Source organism: Corvus cornix, chromosome 11 (assembly GCF_000738735.6).
Source record: "Corvus cornix cornix isolate S_Up_H32 chromosome 11, ASM73873v5, whole genome shotgun sequence".
Taxonomy (NCBI): domain Eukaryota; kingdom Metazoa; phylum Chordata; class Aves; order Passeriformes; family Corvidae; genus Corvus; species Corvus cornix.
Window position 1 is genome coordinate 10,271,704 of NC_046341.1, and position 20,916 is coordinate 10,292,619.

At 41.4% G+C, this 20,916-nt stretch overlaps 1 long non-coding RNA gene across 3 annotated transcripts in view; it reads left to right on the forward strand.

Moving 5' to 3' along the window:
- LOC104687473 overlaps nt 1-18,596 on the forward strand; it is a 45,516-nt gene extending 26,920 nt beyond the window's left edge. For 2 of the 3 annotated variants that reach the window (XR_002044878.3, XR_002044877.3), the window contains one exon: nt 13,446-18,596. This is a non-coding gene — a long non-coding RNA (uncharacterized LOC104687473). The remainder of the gene's footprint in view (nt 1-13,445) is intronic. The other variant, XR_002044879.3, reaches the window with a different exon arrangement.
- The last annotated feature ends 2,320 nt before the right edge of the window (nt 18,597-20,916 follow it).

Consider the following 20,916-nt stretch of genomic DNA (forward strand, 5'->3'; position numbering starts at 1 on the left):
CTTTCCTAAGGTTGTTGAGGCTTGGGTCTTGTCTGTCATTGCCAGGATCAGTTCCTGTAAGTCCTGCAGCAGTTGGTCTCTCTCTCCCTGAGGATGGGGAAGGAGGGGGGCTGTGGGCTTTAGTTGCCTGGAGATTGGCAGCTGGAAAGGCGTTTCTCCCTTCTGCTGCATTTTTGTTCTTGGGCATCTCTTCTTCCAGTCTCTGTACCCCCTGTGCCCAGTGCTGTAAAGCACACAAAGGGAGTCTCAGACCTTTGCTGGTTTCTTGTCCTTTGAGGATAAAATGACCTTTTTGGCTCCAAAATCCACCAGCATTTCCTCTTCAGAGGCATGTTACAAGCTACGCCATCACTAACTTCTACCTTAGAAAATGGACTAAAAATACAAACTTTAGAGAAGGTTTATCCTGCCAAAGGCCATTAAAGTTACTTCTAAGGCTCTCCGTAGCCTTGACTGCTGCCTGGTGAGTACGACAGTGTGCTCTGAGCTCTCTGGCAGGCAGGAAAGAGGTAGACAGGCAGAGATGAAACAAAAGTTTTCCCTGGGATCTTCTTCTGGTCCAGCTTTGGCCATTCTGACAGCTCCTGATGCCTAAGGCAGGGTTTAGTTTTAGCCCATTTCATTACATTTCACCAATTAAGATAATTTTTTCAGGAAATAATGTTCAATGTATGGTTTTTAATATGAACTCAGACTAACCTCTTTAAAGCAGCTGTAAGTCCCAGAGGCAAATGTGTGGTATTGGTCATAGCCAAGATTTTTGAAGACACCTAACTGACCAAACATCCAGCGTTGTACTGATGGATGTTTCTGTTGTTTAAACTAGTGAACCTAGTGTGAAAAATCAGATTTACCTGCAAAAATATCTGGGCACTGCTGCAAGTTTTCCTGTAGCCCTGACTGAATGACTCTCTGATTGCTTGTTGACTTTACCAAGGTATTGTATTGCCTGGCATTTCTGTGATGCTGTTCCCTTCAGCTCCACAGGTAATGGAGCAGTTCTCTGTTGATGCTATGCTAGGAGAAAGCAAATGACCTGAAATTAAAGTATGGCTGTGTACAGGAGTCCTTCTTGTTGTTTCTCCTTACATTGTTGCTTCTGCTGATACTGATGCTCTTCTTTCAGTTATTGTCTAGCATGAAAAGGAAGTAGCTGGACAAGAGAGTTTTTCTACATTTCTGTTTAAAACTGTGTTGAGGCAGGGTTAACTTCTTTTCTCTGTCCCTTTTAGATATTGCCTCATTTCTTAATGGCATAAACTTCTAAAACTACTCTCAGAAAAAATCTGCTTTGCTTTTTGTGACTTGTTGCTCATATCCCCTGTTGTATTTATATTACTGAAATTATATTGTATACACACACCCCTGCAGTATTTTAGATCTTTGAATATCTCCTAAGGCTTTCATTGAATGTCTTGACAGTTGTTTGCTTTTTTTTTTTTTTTTTGATGGGGGGAGGTTTCTTCTTCTTCTTGTGTTGTTTGGGCTTTTTTGTTTGGTTGGTTTTTTCTTTTTAATAATCCCATCCTCAGTTAGTTGCTAGTGGTATTAGAGCCACCCTGCCACTGTAATGTGAACTTTCAAGTCGTCCTCAAGTTTTCTGCAGTCTTTAGGACCCGATTCTGAGGCTGCTGCCAGGTTTCCTGCTAACATCCATGAGCCTGCCAGTGCCGTAGGGATGGGAGCTGTCAGGTGTCCTGCTTGCAGCAATGACCCTACCAGTGCTGTGGCAGTGGCAGCTCATCTAACAGTGCTTGCAGGCTGGGACCCAAGGGCTTTGCTACTGCTTTGTTATAAATATGGAAGCTAGACCCCAAAATAATTCAAAAACTTACATCCAACTGCTCAAAAATCTCTGAAATTGGGTTCCTGCTGCGTTGCGTTGCTGACCTACATGTTCCCAGGCAGTTGGAAAAGTTAAACTCGTGTTACTGACCTGGGCCACATTAAATGAGCGAGGGGCAGGTTTTGGGTCTCAGTTGGGGGGGTGGAAGCAGAGTTCTGAGGCTCTCAGTGTTACACTCCCATTTGTGTGCGTGACGATGAAATGGATTGGTTAATGAGTGCCTAAGCATCTGTTCAGCCTCTGGTAGATGCTTTGCCAAGGTTCGAGTTCCCTGAGGAGGATTAGCCACCTGGTCCAGTTTTCATGATGTAGTGACAAAGGGGACACCCACCTTTCGTTTTACTGTTGAGGATGGCCAAATGCACAGGGTCCCTGGGAGGTCTGCGAGTTTGATGTCTTTTTTGTAATTTAACAATTACTTTTGTAATTGTTACAATTTAGGTTACAGCAGCGCCTGCAACCACTGTGTGTTTTTGTAGGAAGAGTGACATCTACTCACCCTGAGTGTCTCACAGTCTTGCCAAATAGACTTATTTATTTTCCTTTTTCTCAAATGACACACAGCTCTTTTCACACAATTATCTCTCTTGCTGTATAATATATATAATCAATATACACCATAGGGCAACAAGAAGTGGTGATAAAAAGAGGTTTAAAGAGAAAAATGAGCATTTCATAGTCTGAACTTGCAGTTAGGCTTTCCAAAGTGTCTAGATTTTCCTGCATGGACAGCATTATGACTTGATGAAAGGCCTGCACTAAAAGGCTTAAATTTATGTGTGGTAGTATTGCTTTACGATGAGCTTGATTTACTAGGGGTTTGACCCATCAGACACAATACAGCAAAGGAATGCTTGATAGACAGAAACATTACACATTTGTTGCTGAACTTGGAAAAAGCTGAAATCATGTAACCAGCCTGGTTTAAGGCAATGAAATGGATGAAGTCTTGGCAAACTGCAAGGAGGGCTTGGATGGACTTTTGCATCTGGGTTACCTTCTGATGTTGGTTTGTTTTGGGGTTGGGGAAAGGAAGGAGGCGTGGGGATTTTTTAACCCATAGCTTGTTGGATAGGTATAAACCCTGCAGTGAGCTCCATGGAAAAGTGAAGCTGGAGCATCTGGATACATGTGCTGAGCTCTCTGGAGGAGAAAAGTCTGAATTAGGATAAGGTACCTTCAGCTGGGCTGCATTTATAACCCTGATGCTGCAGCACCCTGTGCCTCAGGCGCAGCCCATGGACAAGCGCAGGAGAAGCTGCAGGTGCCACCATGAGGGGGGATGGCTGAGACAGGACTGTGCTACAAGAAGAGCTGCACCTCCTTGTCCCTGGCCTTTGTGCAAACACCATGGATGTAGCCTGTTGGCAGGCAGGTGAAAAAGTATGGGAAGGAATTTCAGAGCCCTGTCTGCTGGATTTGGGAGTGGTTTAGGTGCCCATGGGGGAAAAGAGACAATATGATCATTTGGGCTGGTGATCCAGCTTAAGTCTTCAACTTTGAGCAGCTCATGAGTAGTCCTAGAATGGTTTGGGTTGGAAGACACCTCAAAGACCATCTAGTTCTGACTCCCCCTGCCCATGGGCACCTTCTACGTATTTCCTCATATCTAATTTAACCCTGCCCTCTGTCACTTTGGAGCCATTCCTTCTTGTTCCATCACTCCATGCCCTTGCCTAAAGTCCCTCTCCAGCTCTCTTGGAGCCCGTTTAGGTACTGGAAGATGCTATAAGGTTTCCCCAGAGCTGTCTCTGCTCCAGAGAAGTCACAGCTCTCTCACAGGTCTGCTCCACCCCTCTGCTCATCTTCATGACCCTCATCTGGACTCACTCCAACAAGTCCACATCCTTCTTATGCTGTGGGTCTCGAAGCTGGACACAGTGCTTTGGGTGGGGTCTCATGAGAACACGCAGAGGGAGAGAGAATTTGCTTGAATCCTCCCTTGAGAATTTACTGCACTTAGGTGTCCCCAGTGCCACTAGACCTGTTGCTGCAACCTGCCATTTTTAGACAGCCTGCATGTGAAGGACATGTTTATAGTCTGTGTTGCCAAACCCAATGGTTCCCCTTCCTGGTCTGACTAAAGTTATTTGTAGTCACAGGTTCTGGTTCCACGTTTTATTTGGCTTTATGTAGTCAGTGTTGTTTAGCCAGAGGAAAAGGTGGTATTTTCTGGCAGCAGACTGGAGGACCTGCCAGTCAGGCTGGACACCAACAACACAGGATGTTCTGCAATTCTGAGCTTTAGTTTCTGAACTTTCTTGCCGTTTAACAGTGATTTTTTTTTAAAAGTAAAAGAATGATTGACTAGGTAATCAGTGGAATATGACCAAGAATAACATGGCAGAAAATCATTCTAAGTCTCACAGTTGGTCTTATTGCACCGTTTCCTCTCCTTTCAGTCCCCAAACAAGACTCACCTCTGCAGGAGCTTGCACGTGGGAGTGCAGGCAATGCATGCTTCTCCAGCAAAGGCTTCCTTTGCTGCAAGGGTCCTTGTGGCTTGGGACTAAGGGGTGTGACAAAACTTGATTAAAAGGTGGTGGAAAATAATGCACAAGGACTGTTTTTAAGTTCAAACAAACAACCAAGTAGCATCATGTAAATTGCTTTCCCTTCTTTTCCTTTCCAGTGAAAACTCTTGTTGGAAAAAGCATCTGAGAAATTCTTTCAGGTTTCTAAAACCTTGTACAAGACCAAACATCTGAAGCCCCAGCCTCTCAGCTGGGTGTAACAGGACCCACACTGCTCTGTGGGGTTTAGTGCTGCAGCTGGGTCCCTGAGATTCTTGAGATCACTTTACTAAGGCTGGTTTTGGCAGATTGTACCAGTCTCCCACTATGTCTTTTACATATTGCAAAACCATTCATTGTTCATTTGATATTCACCAGCATCAGCTCAAACCCACTTTGTGAGTAGTTCTGAATTTCTGCACGTGTTTTAAATATATTGAGTTTGTCAGGAGTGAGAATAAGCAGCACTGGGGAGTTTTTCCTTCTGATTTTGAAACTTTTTTCCACTGGTTTGCTTGCTCTAGCAGATCACAAATAGATTTCTGTGCTTTCAAACTGAAATGTAAGTCTAAACTGGCCTTTCTTAGGTAATGGATAGTTTAATGAAACTGGATGAATAAAAGCATTTTTAATTAAATATGGCAAGAATAGTAAATAAAAGTTGTGTAGAATAATCTCACTTGGCTATGTGCATGCAGTCACAGAGGCAGCTAACAGATGATATTTTTCACTTAAGGTTATGTGGATTTCCTTTACTTCTTTAGTCAATTCTGTTATTGACCAGTTTGTCCCACCTCCCAGTGTGTGAATCCACCTGCTCCTGGTAAGGGCTGGGGTGGGTGTGCTGGGAAAGCTCTTGGGATCCTTGCTGGCTGCCCTGTCTCCATTCCACTGGCTGTGCCTTTTCATCTTTGTACGTGTACAAAGGGGAAAAAAATCCTATCTTGTTAAAGGCTGAGCTTGTCTGCTGGAAAAATGCCCATTTGCAGGTGAGAAATTGTCTGTCTCAGGACAAGGGAACTAATTGTTTGGCCCTGTTTGGCTCTGAGCAATCTGGGCTCTGCTGCTTCCTCTGGGAGATTACGTTGCTCAATACATCAGAGTACCAGGAAGTTGGTTTCTTGCCCTGGGTATTCAATTTAAAATTTTCTTTAATTTAATCTCATTACTGAAGCTGGCGAGAAACACAAAATATTTTTCAGAACAGGGGTTTTCTGTTTTCTCAGGATCCTCTCAGCAGCCTGAAACCCTGCAGGTCTCCAAGGGAATTGTCTGCAGGTGACAGCCAGGTTATAAAGGTTCTGATGGACCTTCTTCCAGTTCCCTACAGAGTCCTCATCAGTTTGGCCTTCAAGAGTCCTGACTGGTTTCTGCAGGGTGTTATAACATGTATGACACATTTACATGTAATTACTTTGACCTTTTTAAGCCTAGTAAAACTTTGTCATGGAAGAAAGCATGTAAAAATGTGAATACTTCTAAAATATGAGTAATTAGGGGGAGATGGGAAATGTATGTGTTAGAGGTTCTGTCTCAAACACCTGGTGACTCAAGCACCAGCCGTCGTGTGACTGAGGTGGAGATGAGGAATGGTCTCACACCAAAGCTCGTGACTTGGAGACAGAATACATGAGTTTTGCTGTGCCTTACACAGATTTATTTGGCGACCCTGTACAAATCACTTAACCTCCTTCTGCCCACAGTCCGTACAAGAAGGATGGTGTTTCCTTATCTCACAGAAGTGCTGGACACTTAATTCATTAGTGCTTATAAAGTGTTCTCAGGTCTTTTAGAGGAAAATGCTGCATGTCCATGAAGACTTAATGTTGATTCATGTGCAGATTCTGAGGTCTGGGCCTTGGCTCCCCAGTGCCAGGATAAAGACTGTGGCTGATGAGTTCATTTTTATCATGAACCTAAATCTTCTCTGTGCTATTCCAGGGCTTGCATAAAAGAAATTCACAAAGAATATTGAAAATAAATATTGAAATGTTTCTATTTTATGATGCATTGTGTCTGTTTACTTTAAAAATATGTATAAAGACTTCCCAATGGCTTTTGAAAGTGTCTTGAGCCCATCTTCTGTGCTCTGTACTGATTTTGAAGGAAATTGAGTGAGATGCTGAGAAAATATGTAATTTTTTTTTCAATCTATGCTTTATCTTCTTATGTTTTCTGGCTAAATTTAGGATTGTTCAGCAATTAAAAAAAAGCATCATAGATATTCAGATAAATGTTACCATATTTGGCATGGTGGGGCATGTCATTTTCCATTGGCATCATGTCATAGGCCAGTGTAATATGTCAGAAGTATTTTATTGCACTGGCTTCAGGATGTAAATGAGATGAGACGGGTTGCAAATCAAATTTACCATACCTACCTTTAATATATACTAAACAAGCTAGCAGCATAGATCTGTCTAACACACAGCGTGGTTGCAGCAGCAAAGATCTGGCCTCAAATGGTGCGGCAGGTTATGAGGGACAGGCATTTTAAGAGTTACCTCTTCCTGTGTGCCTTGCAATATCCTTTATTATCTACAATTAGAATTCTGTTTCAGTTCAGAGAGAAGTGCTGAAAGAGGCAGCCTGATGCAGATTTGGACAAGACAGGGCAGAGGTAGAAGTGCATTTGATAACAGTCCCTTGTTGCCTTTTGCTTTGTTAGGGCTGTAACTTCTCCTCTTCAGCCACACAAAGTATGGCAGACCTTCCCTCTTCCAATCTCTTGGCTTCAGTCCATGTTTCTAGGAGGAACTCCTCATGTCTACCAGTAATGCCTTGGAAGAGAATAGGTTTCAACCATTATCAGATTAATTTGAAACCTTGAAAGTAAAAATGAAGAGCCGTTAGCTTCCTGTGGAGATCAATATCTGCTCACTGGAAGTCAAGGTGCACAGGGAAAAGTGCCCTCTGCTTCAAACACTGAATTGCTGCTGTTTGCTGCAGAGTGAGCTTGGGTAATTCTATGTAAAGACATCATTCAGTCGTACTTATTTGGAAGACTTGCTGTTAAGGAATAGCAATGAAGCCAAAATAATTCATCCCACAATTAAATATATTAGCATTTATTTCAGCAACCCAGTTTAATCTTAATTTACAGTAAAGCTTCATATCTAATTATGATAATTAAGTAATTTGGTAATTGTAGGTTGAAATACGTTTGTAATAGAAATGTTATAAACTTCTTTGGGTGGCTGTGATTGTTATAATATTTCTTTTGGGGTGGAAAAGGAGAGGCATATCGCTTGTGGAAAGGTGAAATACATGGATTATTCTCTATAGAAATTCTGAGCTCAAGCCAGAGACAACTATACAAATGCTATCTATACCTTGAAAATATTAATTTCTAAACATTGAGGTGTGATTCTTTAAAATAGAAAAAAAAAATCTGTCCTGAAAAATATGATAATTTGGGACTCTTGTGTTTGCAGCATTCAGAAGAGGAAAAATTACACAGAACACTGAGAAATGTTAGATTGGGTAGAAAGGGATAAGGTAGAGGAGGGAGAGAGGGAAGGGGTCAAAAGGAAGGTGATTACATGGCCACTAGGAAAATATGTTCTCAGGGTACAAATTTTGCTATCCTGGCACAGCTGCTGAAGCTGGGAAGGATGTTTTTACAGGAGATGACTGCACAGCCTTCCTTAAACTTGGCCTTGGGCTTCCATTGTAATGCAATCCCATGGATATGGAAATCTCACAGTAGTGCTACTGTCTTGAGCATAAAATCTAAGACAATGATGCTATGAACAAGCAGATAAAAGGGACACAATTTATTTGCTGCTTGCTTCAAGAGGGAGAATTTCAGCCTCTGGTTAGCACACAAGGGCTGCTGGTAGCTGCCTGGCTGCAGTGAGTTCCCCTCCATCTCTTACACAGTGAATGCTGGTGACGGGGATCTTAGCAGTTTGTCACTGCAGGAAAGCTTTGACACATCCTTTTTTTTTCTTTTCCTTAATAAAATAGATATTATGTGCTATTCTACCTTTGCTAGATTTTCACAAGCATGTGTCCATGCAAACTGTAAGTTGATAAAGTTCTCTCAGCATTTCAGCAGGTTGTGTCTCTAAAGTAGTCAACTACGTGGTTGGCAAACCCACAACAGAGGAAGGTGCTAAGACCCACTTCTGTCAGGGGAGGGAGGGTGTGGGTGTGTGCCCCAGGATGGGCTCTCAGCTGTGGGACAGTGCAGGGAGGGGTAGTCAAAGGAGGGCAGAGCTCACCTGGGGGTAGGACAGAGGTGTATAAGAGAGGAGGGAAGGAGAGGTGCCTGTGGCAAGGCTCTGAAGTTGAACACAAGGCTGCGGTGAAAGGGGAAACAGGGCGTGTTTGATTCCCTTGAGAAAATGCCTTTTTTTTTTTTTAATGTTTCTTTTGTTTGACAAGTCAGGTCATGTATGCTGATGCTCGGGTGTAAGAAGCTTGTCTGCTTGTGTTGATCTTGGAAGCATCAGACCTTTGAGAGCGGAGGCAAACTGCGTCTTGACTGGAAAAATGGAACCCTGTTTTCATTTTTACCCTGTTTCTCCATTGTTTTTTCCCTTCCCCAAATAAGTGTCTCCCCCTTATTCTTGTCTCACTCCACTGTGCACAGTCAGACACTGGGGTTTAGGATATCTGGTTAAAAGCAAAAGTGGTTTTAGTTTATTTATTTTTGGTAAGCATGATGTGTTGAGAAATGGAAAGCATAAATAGAAATGTCCAGACCTGCGCCACTTCTTCTTTATCCCAGTGTTACCAACAATAGGGAAATAACTATTTTGGGAGGCATAAGAGAATGAAAACCCCTTCAGCTGCTCCCCAGGCCACAGTCTCACCCATGCGCTGTCTGCCTCATCCCATTCAGACAGGGTTCCTTAGTCATTTGGATGGGACAGGGAGAAAGGCTTTGTCTTTTCTAATTAGGTTCAGTATTAGAAAAAGGTTCTTTTCCCAGAGGTCAGTCAGCACTGGAACAGGCTCCCCAGGGAAGTGGTCACAGCCCCAAGCCTGACAGAGTTAAAGAAAAGTTTGTACAGTGATCTCAGTCACATGGTGTGACTCTTGGGGTTGGTCCTGTGCAGGGCCAGGAGTGGGACTCAATGATCTTTGTGGGTCCCTTCCAACTCAGCATATTCTGTGATGCTGTAATTAGTCAGTGGACTCCCTTCTATTAATAGTTTTTGCTCAACCACTTTTCCTTCAACATTAATGCTACATTTAATATAATGTTGTTTGTTTTCTGTGAAGTGGTCATGTGGCACCAGTGGAACTCGGACACCACCCGCTGTCTGAGGGCAAGCGTCAGGATCTGCCCCTCTGGCTGCCTTGCTGGGGAAGCAAAGCAGCTGCAGATGAGGATCTATGCAGCAGAGAAGCCAGGGGCAAGGCCATGTGCTTGGTTTTAAAGTGAGGTGCTGTGTGGCACCGTTGTTTCTCATCAGGCTACAGGATGGTTAGTCAGGATTGAGAATGACCTCCCAACACAGTCTCTTGGAAGCAGTGACATGGAAACCCTGGCAGCAATCTGTTATGGGTGAGGGCCTGGGAATGGTATGAATAGCAGTACAAGAAGATGCTCAATGCAAAATGTAATCAGCTTAGATGGATTTGTTACTGGAGAGAGCAGGAAAAGATAGGTCTTTGCAAGGTTTTATTTGTTCTTGGGTATGAGTGGGCATTAAACTTCCAAGATCCTCCTTTTTGTTTGACTTCAGCTTGAATGTTTGGCTCCATTTGTTTTTGAGTAACTAGAATGTTTTGAAGCTTAGAGTGGATAGAGAGAGATAGACTACAGCTGGTAATGATAGTAGAGCCTTTTATGCTGTCAATTTAACAGTTGTAAAACAATTAGGGAGAATTATGTTAATAGCAGGCTTTGTTCACACTTTCCTTGCCCAATTCTCCTTTTTTTTTTTTTTTTTTTTTTTTTTTTTTTTTTTTTTTTTTTTTTTTTTTTTTGTGATGTGCCTTTCCTACCATGCTCTGAGAGCACGTAAACAGTGGAGCTCTGTGTGTTTGTATTGTGTATGGTCAGTGTTATCCATTAAACCATGGCTGGATGTAGATCTTCTAAAATTTTCACAAATCGATTTTCCAGTGCTTTGGCTATTGCATTTTAATGTGGCTGCTCCTAAACAAACAAAATCATGTTTTCAGGAAGCTAAGACAGGATAAGAAGTGATTTGTATGGGAAGTGGTGGCTGATTTGCTCAGACTGCTGCAGCTGTTTCCTTCTGTGATACGAACAAAACCCCTTCAAATCAATCGGATCCATGTTGGCTGAGCTCTGCTACCCACGCAGAGGGGCAGCCGAGCCTGTCCCTGCTCTGGTGGGAAAGCAGTTGTGCCAAGGCAGGCTGACCCACGCTGAGATGCTGCTTTGTCTTGCTTGGCTCCTCCCAGTTCTAGACTATGGATTAGTGCTCTCCTTTAGTACTGAGACTAATCTGGATGATGTCTCCCTTGCAGATAATGCAGCCCACGTGAAGGGCATCTCTTGCTGCTCTCCCATACCACATCAGAGTGTGGTTTGCTTTCACTTCTCTCCCTTCCCACACCCAAGGTTCCTTCAGCCTTGGCACCTTCTTCCCTGCCCAGACAGCCTCACCTGTGCTCAAGACTCTTCCTGCTATTGATGACATGGAAAGGGCTTAGTGCTATACAAGAACAGTGATCTGAAATGAAGTAAATATCTTTCTATCTTTTCCAGTCAAAAACCAAAATGATTACACTGAAATCAAGAGCATCATAAATTAGTTTTTTCACCTGGGTCCCAAGGGAGGGAATAGATATGAAAATCTTCATGCTTATTCTTCCCTCCCCCCAAAATAACATGTACATGTAGATGATCCTTTAAGAAAGGCTTCCCAAACTCCATTTACTTTGACAGCTGTCACTTGGCACTTGTAGCTGTCATGGCAGCGTGTAGTTTTTCATGAATTACTAGCACTGGTGGTTTTTTCTCTTTATCTGCCATCAGCCCATCAGCTGGGCCTTTCATAATGGCTTCTGGCACCTCGTTGGGGAGATCAGTGCCATTGAATCACCCCCGCAGCTCCCCCGCCTCGCTGGGCAACCCTGTTTACTGATGTGCCTTTTCCTGTAAATATTACAAGCAGTACTCATGGAAGGGATGTGTGGGAATGGAATGGCTTCACCTTGTAACAGTTAGCTGGGGTGGCAGCTCTGCCTTGACTGATAATCCACGAGCCCTTGTGTTCCAGTTACTTCGCTAAATAACATGTAGACATCCTACTCTGAAGGCATGTATATGATAGTTAATTAGACAACATTTAATTTGGCTTAACATTTGTGTCAGTTTTGTGGAAGTGAGCCTCCATAATTAGGGAATACAGATCAGATTTCTGTCAGACTTATAACCTCTCACTCTAATTTAATGCTCGCTCCTCTGGTGCCGTGTCACACTGGGTGTGCAGGATTACCCCTCCCCACCCCATCTTTTCTGCTTGACTAGTAAGAAAGTTGCCCATTTAACACAACTGACAGCAAATGGGATTGTTCATGGAGATGTAAGGGCAGGAACTGAGCTGGACCTGTTTCTGAGAAGTTGAGCTGGTCCTGCAATTTTTCTGTTGGTTTTCTGAAACTGTTGGAAGTGTTTGGTCATCTGAAGCATTCTCAGGAAATACTGAATAGAGTATCTGAGTTCAATCTGTGGGTCAAGATATGATGTAATTGCAAGTTGTACCATGAAAATATGTAATAGTAACTCAGTGGTACCCGGTGTTCAGATTTTAATCAACACAGCTGCTTTCTGCCCAGTTACCTCGGTGCTGTGCAGCACATATAAAGGAGTGAACATATATACCTTCTGAATTTACTGTTATGAAAGGTTACTTCTTACATTGTGGTGGTGGTTCTTCAGGATGATTTTTGTGGGCAGAAACCATTTACTGTGGTTTCCAAAGACCTGAACTTTCCCCAAATGCAGATATCAATTTTGGTCTCTAAGTGAGCAGTGATCATCATGGCTTCACTGGGGTGTAAATGGCTGGTGTAAATCTGCTACACAGATTTATTAAGTGAAACTTGAGACTTATATGTGGTCATTCTTGTCTTATCTGTAAATCCTTGAGACTGTGCTTTGCATGGAAATCAACATTATGTCATTTTAGTCACAGAACATTTCCCTTTTGTAGTAAATTATGTCATGTGTCATTTGGAAAGTGATACTCTGCCAATTTTTTTTTGGGGGGGGGTGAGTACTGGCTGGGAAGTAATGTCACTTCATATTTTTATTCAGAGACCAGAGTCAAAACAATTAGAATAATAATTTTAAATGAAATAATTTGTCTTTATAGTGCAATGTTGTCTAGCAGGGTTGCATAGCACACATCTGTGGATAGCATGAAAAGAAGGGATTGTATATTCTCACATGTCCAGCAATAAATGCTTGCAGCCTGAAGAGATGTGCTCTGCATGCTCTAGATGACAATCCTTCCAATGCTGAAACTTGGAATTAAGTGGGAGATGGAATATCACATATGTGGGAAAGGAAGGAGTTCAACAACACTGCCCTGAGCTTAAGTTACTTGGATGTGTTATGTGTTGTATTTTGTATATAAACACATTACTAATAAGAGGAGTTTAACTGCAGTGCCAGTACTGCTCTGGCATCCCTCCTGGAGAGTCATACTCAGTTCCCTGATGGGTTCCAGAGCTGCAGAGCTCAGTGTGCTGCTGGGAGCAGTAGCCAGAACCAGGTGTTTGGGAGCGGAGAGAAAACCCCACAGTGCTCCGACTTGGGGGTGGAGTCTGAGTCTTGTGGTAGCAGTGAGTGCGTTCAAAAAACACTCTTCCTCTTGCTGAGACTTGCTTGTTTATTTGATGCAGAATGTGTGCAGGTGTCTTTTTTGTGTGCATGAAGGATTTCTCTGTGGAAATAGAAGAATGTTGCTGTAATAATATTTGTTTTGCAGAATCCTTCCCTGAGAAAGATACTGTGCTGGCTTTAAAATGTTACAGTCTCTGGCATCATACATGCTTAGGGTCCCTAATGTATCAAATACAGTTCAGGGCAAAGCTAAGGAAGTCAGTGTCCTATTGAAAGAGCCTTCATGTCTTTTCTTTTCTTTGTTCAGCAGGGAACAAAGTTTGTCATGGTGAGACACCAGACCTTTGAAGAGGCTCAGGTAACCTCTCACAGTGTGCATGGTGCCAACAAAGGGGCCCTGTCAGCCTTTGTAGAGGGCGTTGAGACCTCAGTCAGCATTGACTTTTCAGAAGATGAGGAGTGTGTTGGTGAAGTGCTAGACTGTGGTTCTTCGGATCTGTTGGTTCATGGAGGAACAGAAGAAGCTCGGCATGAAGATGAAAAGGTGACAGCAGCAGCAGTATCCTGGAGGTTGTGATCACACAGGCAGATGAGGTGGTGATAGACAATACTTCATATAAAATTCCCTTTTATCTTACCTGATTTGTATTCTTGGCTGTGGTCAGAAATACAGCTTGTTGTTTCTAATTAATTCTTTAATTTTCATTTATTTGTATTTTGAATTTAGAAAAATTCTATTTCATGTTGGAAACGTTCTCCCTCTAACCCAAAATGCATTAAAAAGGCTATTTGTTTAATCAGCAGGATTTTTAAATCTTATTATATGCTGCTCAAAAATGAATATTTCTTTGTATTGTACAGTACACATTTACATAAATTAGTGTTATCCTTGGTAATTTTGCAACCCATAATTTATACGCTTTTTAGTTTTATCATAAAATAAAATCTTGCCTCTAATATTCTGGGAACATTTTTAGCATCATAGCAAATTACCTTGGGAGGAACTATTACACAGTCAGTGAACTATCCTACTTGAGTTTAAAAAAAAAAAAAGAGGAACTTAAATGTGTATCAAATGCTCAGCTTTCACTACTCTCATTTTCGCAGGCTTTTGAAAACTGCAAATTGGTAAAAATTCTAGTAAAATTCATCTGGAGCATAAAATATTTGCAACATTTTTGGTTGCTTGAAAAAGATTCAAGATTCATGGCCTGATTCAATTATTTTTTAAGTGTTAAGATAAGTTTCCTCCTCCTACCAGGTTTCTTTGTTTATATATTTTTTTCTACAGAGGGTTCATTTTGAATATTGCATTCAGAAATGTTGACAAAACATTTGTCAAGGATTTCTTTGAAATAATTTTGCGAGTACCTAATCTTGCAAGGTACTGATAAATGGAGCTCTTGATTCTGGGACAATGGAGGCCCAAACCCCAAATGAATTGCATAAGCTCTCCATTTCATCACCATAAACTTGAAATATAAAAATGCTATGAAAACATTTGCTATACCTCCCTTGGGTTAACTTTCCCTTCTTTTCTCTGTGATTTCATCTTTGAGTAGCTTTGCTGTTATTGACCAATTCTCTGTACCTTGTAGGGGTTGCTAAATTCCTCATCCTGTACTACTTTTGCTCTTTGCGTGCGCTGATAGCTGCAGGTTAGGATCAGGGTATGTGGAGCCATGTGCATCTGAGACAGAGGATTCTGGCCCCAAAAATCACACTGATTAAATAGGAGTCAAGTACTGATACAGACAGTTGAAAATAATTTTGGTGGTTTTTTTAATGTGGCCTCTAGCAGTATTTAAAGACTGCAAAGATCCTTGTTATCTTATCGTTTCGACTCCTATTATTGTTGAACTCTGTGGTTATACATATTTCAGCATCTTCTTTTCATGTCTCCCTACGTCTTTATAACTGTTGGACAAGTTAGTACGTGAGATGCCTCCTTTTATGTGTGCTAGATGTTGTAGATCCTCCAAGGGAAGGAGTAATTAAATTACTGTTTCAAAGGAGTTCTACACCACACTAATAACTTATCTGTAAGCTTATTAAAGTAGTTGTTTGTACTCTAAAATGACTAAATAACTGTTGTATAATCTCAAAATGACAATAAATCATAATTCCTTCTGGATGGCGGCAGCTATGACGTCTGGATATGCCTAACTGCTGATGTCTGACAGTTTTAAATACCATACTTGCAGGTACCTGGAGGAGGGCACAGGAAAATAACTACAATTCCAGCTGTTGTGCATTCTGCATATTCACACTGGCTATCAATGTTGCTGGTGTTGGACCATCAGTTGGTGCTCAAGCAGCAACCTCAGCTAAGAGCTGGGTGGAGGCAAACAGCAGTGATAGCTGCCTAGAAGATTTTGTTAGCTTTTGGAATCAAAGGTTTTAAAAGCCCCATGTACTGAAAAGATGAAGCATTTTTTTTATTTTCACCACCACGTCTTTGGGCATGAAGGAGGGAGGAGGACTGGCCTGTGGGCAAGTTCTGCTGCCTCAGTGCATTCTGCCAGTCATTATAAGTCCTTAGAGAGAGTAAGTCCATGCAGACAAAGTAAGAGTAAGTCCATTTAGACACTGAACTGCTATGATAAAAGGCAGACAAATATATGTGTGTGTTTGGACAGAGGGCTCAGCCTTTCCAAGACTTCTCTCTGCTTCCAGGGACAAGACCTGTGTAGTGAGGGAGAAGAGGAAAGGAGAATACTAGTTTCAGTCCTACAGCATGAATACATGTGTGCCTGATAAAATTCTTCCTGCTAATGAAGTTCAGCTTTTCTTTTTCATCCTGTTGGATCAATGAAATGCTCCCAAAATAAGCTCCAGTGGCTGATTTTTATTACAGCCTTAAGGAATAGTTTAATTTTGCCTTAGAAATGCATCTGATATGGCCATTTGCTCCTGGGATCTGCAAGAAGATTTTTACCTTCCCTTCAACAAATGACTACTGCTGATCTTTGGTGACCAGCAGCTGTGTGTACACTGTGTACATGTTCTAGAGGAGTCAGAAACAGGGTAACTAACTGGCCCAGGCAGAATCAAGTATTTCTAGCAAAATGACAGGTTTAAAAATAGATTTAATTGCACCATCTCTTAATGTGTCTATATTTTGGGAGGTGATTGGGAAAAAAAGGTGTCCAGGTTAGAAGTTTTATAAACTGCTTAGAGCGACATGTTCCTTAGCCTTGGAAAAAACACGTTTTGGGATGAAATGAGAAATTTTATGATAACAGAAATATGAATATCCTATCCAGACTGAATGGAAAGCATAGGAAATGTAGCAAAATGTACCTCCACAGTTCTCCCCTGCCACTGGATAGCACCTAAAGGAACATGACTGAAAAAATAGGATGACTTCATGTTCCTTAGCAGGGCATATGGAATGCCTTTTCTTCTTGCTCACTATGGTGTTACCACTTCTTCATGGCTATGCCTGAACTGGCCTTGTGGGCCAGATGTGCCAACGCACTCATCTCTGATGAACCTACTTAACTCCAGTTTGCACTTCTTGTGCTGGCCATTCTCTATCCCAAAGCAGTAGGGTCACTGTGGGAACACAACAGCATTGGTTTTGGAAGAAGGCTGAGGCATAATAAGTTGTAACTGAGAATCACGAGCTCCTTCTTCATTTGTTCTACTTAGAGAAAGTAGACCCACAACGTTTCTTTCGGGATTGATCTTCTAAGGGAACAAGGAAACTGTGGTGCACAGTGCTCCTGGGTTCATTGATAGGTGTGCTTTTAACTCCCCTAAACTGCCCTGCAGGTGCTGCCACTGCTCGTGGTCTTGCTGCTCAGAGTGGGAAAGACCAAGGGCTGTGAAATCATCCGGCACACTCCATGTGCTGGCAAATAGCATAAAAATTCCATGCTGGGGAATACCTTTTTGGTATTCAAGGTATCGCTCCCAGGCTGCATTCCTCGGAGAATAGCTTTCCATCTGTATGAGATTTCACCATCAGCCCTGACACTTTGGTTTATTAAAATTAGCCATTTTGCATTGAATCGAAGTGGTATAATGAATTAAAAATTAATAGTTCTATTTGAAAAATGTTCCTCTATTTCAGTGATGTGAAACGGAGCCCCATGAAACTGGTTTCTGATTCTCTGATTTTATTTCAGTTAAGTATATTTATCTTGCTGATGGATGTGGTATGGATTACCATACCATATTTTAACATGCCCCAACAACATATCAGCAGATATGTAAAAAAGTGAGTTAATAACATAAATGTCTGCTATCATGCTGCTTTGTAAAACCATTCTTAATTTAATCCATACACTAAATGTGCTTTCCAGTTACAAAAATTCATTGTAAGCATCAGGCAGAAGTGAAACCGTGATACAGAATTGTGACTGATGTAAAACAGACACACAAAATGAGTAGCATTAGGACACTTACTTTGAAGTTTGTTAAAACCAGTAAAGTGATAGCCACTTTAAGTGAAACCTGCTGTTACAGATACCTACTGGATTTTGGGAACATTTCACTTTTGAACTTACTCCTTGCAGTCTGCTTTAGTGTTTAATATGTTGTAGTCACGTTTTTTTTTTTCCTTAATGTAGCAGAGAAAAGTAAAATAGCTGACCTACTCAGATACCTTATTATCTTTGCTCACAGACAGATAGTTCAGTATTTTCAGTATCTGTGAAAAGAACATTTATTCAAATACCTATGAGAAATTACCATGCTATAACAGCGCAAATTTCAAAACAATAGCAGTGTACTCCCATTGAGTACCCATCATAACATTGCCAAATGGGAATCATGGAAAAAAAAGTGAGTCATTTGAGCAGGGATTTGAGAATGACAAAGTAAAAAAGAGCAGTTAGGTTGGCCGCTCTGAGTAAATTTTCAGCATCTTGTTGATGCTGGTGATAATTTTAATGTAGGGATTGATTGCAGACTTTGTGAACCTTTTCAGTTAACTGGGCAGGTGGAAGGAGGCAGGTGTCTACTCTGATTTGTGCCCATTTATCTATGGAGAATGGACAAACTATTGGCACATGACAAAGTTCCTGAGCATAGCAGAGATTCCACAAACAAACAGTTCAGTACATATATACATGTATATACATATATACATACATATATATATTTTCAATAGGGATTTATATGTGTTTGACAGAACTGAATGTACCAGAAGTCTCTCTTGCTCACAAAAGCATTACCATGGCTGTCTGAAATGGACTGACAATGCTCATTTTTTGGAGAGGTTGAAGTGGGCCACATTCTATGAAATATACTTATCCCTCAGAGAATATATTCTTACTGACCATAAGTCAGTTTGCTTATAAAATGATAGATAAAAGACTTGGATGATGATTTTGCTCATAAGAAAGACTGTTTTAATCCTGTGTGTTGTTTGAGGGCCATATGTGAGTGTGTTAATTATACATGTTGTAAATCATGACAAATAAATACCGTTTTTCCCATCATAAACTACCAGAGTTGTTCAGGGTTTTTTTAATGTTGATTTAATAAGCTAAAGTGACTCACTTTGAATAAACCCCATGACTTCTGGGAAGGCCATATCCAGTGGATGGAGCATCTTCTGACTGCCAATAAAGCAATGCTTGAGCTTTGCAGTTCTGTGAGTGTTTGGATGTTACAGGAACTGGAACCTCCTGCTTCAGCTGATACATAGAAGCAGCTTGGTGGTCTCTGATGTGGGTTCTTATTATGACAATTCACCATAGACTAGCCATGATTTATACATGTTTCTGTGGCATTGATTAGAGCTGTGGTGTCACAGGTAAAAATGACAAAACAAAAGCAGTACAGGATGCTGGGATGAGTACTACGCAAATAAATGAATGTCCCCTTAGATTTTCTCCTAAAGTTAAGAATGCTTCTGCTTTGGCTGTGCCATGTGAACATGTGAGAACTCTGTTCCCAGGACTGCAAGCTAGGATTGCATGCACTCCTCTGCCCTGGACAATTTGTGCTGGGGTTAGCTGGACTCTGTAGGGATGCTCTGTGACACGGAAGGGTCAGAGTCTGCGAGGCTCCTGCCTTGCTCCCTGCAAGGAAGCAGTTAAATAAACAGGGAAAAATGTCATACCTTGCAACCAGAACTATGTCTGTACACACTCACTGTGCTGTCATAGAGGTAACAAGGCATTAAAGTATAAGTTCCACTTAATTGTCCAAGGAATGACTCACAAATTGGGTGTGTCCACTCTTGTTGAAGAGTAGAAGGTTTAATAGCCCTAAACACATCTTTGTGTCTTTGCCAGATCTTGGTTCCCTCTTGCTCAGAGTTTTCAGTAGGTCTCAGGACTTTTCCTCTTGTTTCTTCCAATCAAGAGGGAAGTTTGTACAAAACCAATGCCATATAATCTACAACGCCATTCTATGCATGTGTATTTCTGAAATACATATAATTAGCCATGTTCGGACAACTTGAGAAATGTAATTTGCAAAGTTAATTATTTTAGAAGGAAAATTAGAGACAGTGTCTAACTCGTTGTGTCAGAAGATAAAGAGAGCTAATTTCTTGAGTTAAAAACTTGCCATGTATAATTTTGTTCATTCCAGTAGGCTGTGTGGGTGCAATTATCTTATGTTTGGTGTTTGTGTGTGCTCTCTTCTACCATATTATCCAGCCTGCAGTGATCTAATCCAGTGAATTTGGGAGAGGTGACTTGGGAATAAGCTAAATCTGACTTGGTGATGTAGTTTGAGTCGCTTTTTGTGTAGTGATGTTTATTTTTTGAGGATAGTCCACGGAAGGAAATGGGCAAATTGTAGCTGACAGAGTGGAAGAGAGTTTGCTGTGCTCTGACTGACATGGGATTTGATCCCTTTCTGCCAAGAACAGCATCCCATTCGGTTTGCTTTAGATCACACATTTCTTTTCAGGACCCGTTGTCAGAAAGCTGCCGAATAACTTTCTCAGGAAGAGTGTATGACAAAGAGCGTGGCAGCAGGGACAAAGGCATTTTACTGCCACTTTCTTGGGACGCCTGACTTAAAATTGTGCATCGTTTCCCACGTAATAAGGGAGATTTGGCCTGGACCTGCTTTAGTTGCTTTGCCTTGGGGTAAGTCAAGAGTGGGGATGAATTTGGCCTCGTCTCTCACCCCAAAAGCCTTGGTTTGAAGAAGTGGCATTGCTGATGGTACAGGGTCAGGCTGAGACACAGAACTGCTTCGGCTGTGGCTGTCCTGAATAGGATTCTCTCGTCTTTATCATTTGCAGTTCCTTTCTGTGAACATGAGGGTTCAGGCCATTTCCATTCTATTGTCTAACGTAGCTTGATTAATATTTGCTTTCATTAATTGATTTTTACATATTCCTTCTGCTTGATATCACTTTTCATGGCTTCCTGGTAACATTTCTTTCTCTGTATTTTGAAAAATACTGATGCACAATATTCTTCCTAGATACCTTTTCACCCTGAGCATCATTTACTGAACTGACATAACACAATGGACAGTCAGACTGGAAAAGGATATTTTTTTCTCCTAAAGTCTCCCTTCACCTACACACAATTAGTTTTTTCCATAGATACCTCATTGGACTCTTTCAGCTCATGTCTGTCTGTCTAAGATTTCCATAGATGGTTGAAATGCTACTGTCATTGTCTTTCCACTTCTTTTGTATTTTTCATTACTGTTTGTAGTTCAATAAAAGTTGTAAAATAAATTAATTGTAGGTTTAGGGTTGGATGGTTTGTTGACCAACTTCTTTGTTTTCAAGAAGTCATTCAGTGATGAAGAGGAAATGGACGCTGCATCCTGATAGGACTTTTTTCTCAGGG